The sequence below is a fragment of the Salvia miltiorrhiza genome, chromosome 5 (genome assembly GCF_028751815.1).
Source record: "Salvia miltiorrhiza cultivar Shanhuang (shh) chromosome 5, IMPLAD_Smil_shh, whole genome shotgun sequence".
NCBI classification, from domain to species: domain Eukaryota; kingdom Viridiplantae; phylum Streptophyta; class Magnoliopsida; order Lamiales; family Lamiaceae; genus Salvia; species Salvia miltiorrhiza.
In genome coordinates, this window is record NC_080391.1 from 32,079,465 (window position 1) to 32,084,348 (window position 4,884).

Consider the following 4,884-nt stretch of genomic DNA (forward strand, 5'->3'; position numbering starts at 1 on the left):
GCCCAAACAATTTAATTAAATCGGCCCAAGAGTTTAATTAAATCGGCCCAAGAATTTAATTAAATCGGCCCAAGAGTTTAATTAAATCGGCCCAAGAGGGAGCCCAATATTTTCGGCCCAAACCCGGCTCAAACCCGGCCCAAACCCGGCTGAAACCCGGCCCAAACCCGGCTCCCTTTTCTAACCTAAATATACACACACAAACACCTCCCAACACACACACACAAGCTTATCTCTCTCTAACTCTATCTCTCGGTTCTCTCTCTCCCTACTCTCTCTGCTCTCTCTCTTTACTCTCTCTGCTCTCTCTCTTCGATCTGCCGCCGCCGCTGCCGTTCAACGGCGCCGTCGCCGCCGGCGAGCGGCGCGGCCTCTCCTCCTCTCTCCCTGAACTCTTCCCCCCCCTCTTCTCCTCTATCTCTCTCGCTCAATCTCGGCCGGGAAAGGCACAGCAGCGCAACCACGCCGCCGCTCCGTCGCCTCCGCCTCTCTTCCATGGCAGATCCGCCGCCGCTGCAACTGGATCTCGGCGTGCACCGTCGACTGGAAGCCGCTGGAGCTGCTGCTGCTTCGCCGGGAGTCGAGCTGTCGCCGCCTGGAGCTGCTGCTGCTCGCCCGGAGTCGCCGCTGGCTGGCCTGCGATCGACGGCCAGCAGCTCGCTGGAGGAGCGCCGCCGTCAGCCGCTGCCGTTGGCAGCAAGAATCCGGCAGCCGCCTCTCCTGGAGTCGCCGTCGCCGTGAGTCGCTGTGAGGAGCCGAGCACCGTCTCACAAAGGTAAGCCCCGGATCTCCCTATTCTCATTTCATTTTAAATTAAAAAACTGAAACTCCTCTTTCCCTTTCTTGGCAGATCGGAGACAACCGCGGCTCCGTCGCCGTCCGTCAACCGCCGGCGACGACGAGCCACCGAGGCTGCCCTCCCCCTGACCTCGACTCACACACGCAATCAGCCAACACAAAGGGTTTTTGTGCGAGAATCATATACTGTAATTGCTCAAATAAAAGTTTTAACTCTTTCCTTGTAACTTCAGTTCACAAGTACATATTTAGTAACTGTAAATCTATGAATTTGCTACTCATTTTCTTCATTTATCAAAGCATATGTAAATCTGAGTTAATGAGCATGTGTTGGTATTCTGGAATTGATGTATACAATTGAAGGATAATAAATAAATTAGAAATATAAACCTTGAATGATGAAAGATGTGGTGTCGTTTCTTGGCTGCGAGAGAGATGGTAGATGAATGTGAGAGGTGGGAATTGGCTGAAAAATGGTGTAGGTTATAAAAGAAAAAAAATGGGGTGGCTTGGATGGAAATTCTTCAGCTTACAGGTATGAACACTTTCAGCCTGCATGTAAGACTGAAGAATTTCCTTCAGCATGCGCTCCAAATTTCTTCAGCTGGCATGTAAGACTGAAGAATTTCCTTCAGCATGCGTAGTAAGAATTTCTTCAGCATGCTAGGATTATTCAACTTTAATCAATAAAAAAAAAAATCTAAGAGATTAATATATTAATTATATGGTTCCAAACTCATTTAAATACATTAAGACATATAAGCCTAATTCTTATTGAAGCATAAAATCCATTTGAGCTTGCTTCTAACATAAAATAAATTACTCATGGGCTTAAGTAAACAATCGATAAAAGATTCATATTTAACACTTCAGTGTTAAATTCTCCACAATAAATTAATGGACTCAAAATATATTTTGAGTGCATCATCTAATAAAAAAAAATAAATCATCACATATATAAATTATCAATTTCATATAAGTTCGTATTTTATAAATGGATGCTGAACTCTAATTACCATAATCAATCCTTAAATCAGTAATTAAAAGTATATAATCCTTAATAAAAAGTCGGGTCATTACATATATATATATATATATATATATATATATATATATATATATATATAGGGGGCCGCTCCAATGAGACCCCCTAATTTTAGTGAGATCTAGGGCACGATCTGGTGCGTTTATTTTGTCAATCCTATGGCTGATATTGTATTTGGAGGGTGATTTTTTTTTCGCAGGGTTCGAATCCTGGAGGGAGCATAATATTTTAAATTTTGTTATTCATCAGTATATACTGTGTTGTTCATCAGTATATACGGCCATGTTCATCAGTATATATGTCTTATTCATTACGGATTTTTTAAATTTTATTTTTCATCAGTATATACATCTTGTTCATTAGATATACGTTTTGTTCATTAGTATTATATGTCTTATTCATTGTCCTAGTGTTTCACGAAAAATATGGGGTCTCACTGGAGCGCGCCCCTATATATATATATATATATAGGGGCGCGCTCCAGTGAGACCCCATATTTTTCGTGAAACACTAGGACAATGAATAAGACATATAATACTAATGAACAAAACGTATATCTAATGAACAAGATGTATATACTGATGAAAAATAAAATTTAAAAAATCCGTAATGAATAAGACATATATACTGATGAACATGGCCATATATACTGATGAACAACACAGTATATACTGATGAATAACAAAATTTAAAATATTATGCTCCCTCCAGGATTCGAACCCTGCGAAAAAAAAATCACCCTCCAAATACAATATCAGCCATAGGATTGACAAAATAAACGCACCAGATCGTGCCCTAGATCTCACTAAAATTAGGGGGTCTCATTGGAGCGGCCCCCTATATATATATATATATATATATATATCAAAATAAAATACATACCTATGCCCAATCTAGGGAAGGGCTAAAATAAAAACACTTCTTAAAATATAAAATATAAACAATTTTCAGCCCTTGGATCATCAAGATCTACGGTTGATTCGTAACCTTGTTGGATGAATTCGTGGTCCTGGGTTCGAATCTCAAAGGTAGCAAAAAATTATTTTTCACAATTCGTAACCATGTTGGATGAATTCGTAACCCTATTGGATAAAATTCGTACATCCCAATCTATATATATATATATATATATATATATATATATATATATATGTAATGCCCCGCTCTTTTAAATACATATTAGATTAAATATGTGCATTAGTTATAAAATTCTTTTAATTATTTATTGTGATTATTTTGTTCAGATAATATTATTTCAGCAAAAGTCTGTATAAGAGATACAGAGCTGCGATTTAATATTCAATCATGAATCAAACCAATAATTAAATTATTGGTTTAGCTACACATTGAAACTTTGCATTACCAGTTGATTGATTCAATAGTATTAGAAATTTTAGATTTATAATCGATTTCATAAATCGTGTTATTTAAATCGAATTGTTAGAATTATAACTTGAGCGTATGTGAATAATAATTTTATTATTACATGTTATGTGTGTTTAGTATTAAGTCGTGAATTAATTCCGACTTTCACGTATTAAATCCCAAGATTAAGGATTTAATTTATATAAATACGACAAGTATTTAATTAGCAGGAATTGGAAAATTATTACAGAAACGAATAAGAACTAGGAGAAACTAGATCACGGAAAATCAAAATCCTACTACACGTATGTCTCGATTTTTCATCCAACACATCAATTCCTACACTATTCCACCTTCTCCTTCAACGCAACATCATACTGCAACAAGTTTTTCAAGGTCTCAATATCTTCCATGCAATCCAAAAAAGCCAAGATATGAGGAAAAGAAGATCACGAAAGAAACAAAATTTTCAAAGATTGCATGCTCAACCTTCCCCTCCAATTCAAGATTTCTGATTTCAAAGATTTGCAGATTTCTAGCAAATCTTATTTTTTTCAAAAGTGTAGATTTGCAGCTGACTTTCCTTCCAACTCCCTACACAAATTTCAACCTTCATAATTTCCATTGTCTACGGAATCCACTTATAAATACATAGCATATCAGTAAACACACAGCTCACTCCACTAGCAAGAACCACACCCGTGCAGAGAAAGTGAAGCCAACAAGCTTCAAAACAAACTTTGCATACTTCTTAAGCTCAAGTGAGCTCCCTTCGCCAGGCTATTTCTTCGCCGACAGACCACTAGGCTCTGAACCGAGAACGTGTACTCGTTCCTCCATCTTCAGGCTACCAAACCCAACAATCGAAAGGCCAAATCCTTCTCTATATTTTCCTGACCAAAAGCCGCAATATCCTTCGGAGGCCAACGTCGAATTCCCGACTTAGCCACCGGCCAACTTACGGCTTTCGTTTCTCACTATCCTTACGACGAAAAAGGATTGAGAAAACACCGTTGTGTAGCCTGATCTACCTCGCATGAGGAAGACTAAGTCGTAGACCTTCGCGGCTAAACACCATCGCGGAACGACGACCAGAAAACCCCCGACGAACAACTTCCATTAGTGCTCACTTGGACAAGGGTAAGTTGACGCCCTTATTTCGATGCATTCCCGTTTCTATTATATTATGGGAAATTTCTGGGGTATATATGGGAGTGTGGTAAATATTTGTACAAAGTTTCATGTTATTTGAACTTCGTTTACCACCCTTTTAAAATTTGAGAAGTCTACTGCCCGTATCTGTTGAAACTGTCGTGAGGCAGATGATTAGGTTAATTATTTCAGTAACCATATGTTGATATTTAGCTCTCAAATTTTTATTGTATGAAGATATATGTGTTAGCTATCTTCATATAAAATTTTAGGTTATTCCGGTAACGTTTGCTATTTTTTCAAAAATCTGGACTTTCAGTTGGCAGAAACTGCCGAATCTGGTAGGCGATGGGAAAATCGTTATATCTCTTAAACTACTTGGAGTTTTTCAACATACTTTTTTTTAAAATTAAACTAGACTCAAAGAGGTTTCTATTGATATAAAATTCGACTCCATACGAGTTCGGAGTAAAAGCAGTTTATTAGTTGAAGTTGAATCTATACAGTTTTGTTGAGATGGAAAT

General features: G+C 38.1%; 1 long non-coding RNA gene across 1 annotated transcript; it reads left to right on the forward strand.

The window, feature by feature from the left end:
* Positions 1 to 531: 531 nt before the first annotated feature.
* LOC130986859 (uncharacterized) lies at positions 532 to 1,088 on the forward strand. Its single transcript, XR_009089455.1, has 2 exons — positions 532 to 775; positions 851 to 1,088. It is a non-coding gene; the product is annotated as an uncharacterized LOC130986859 (long non-coding RNA).
* Positions 1,089 to 4,884: the final 3,796 nt, after the last annotated feature.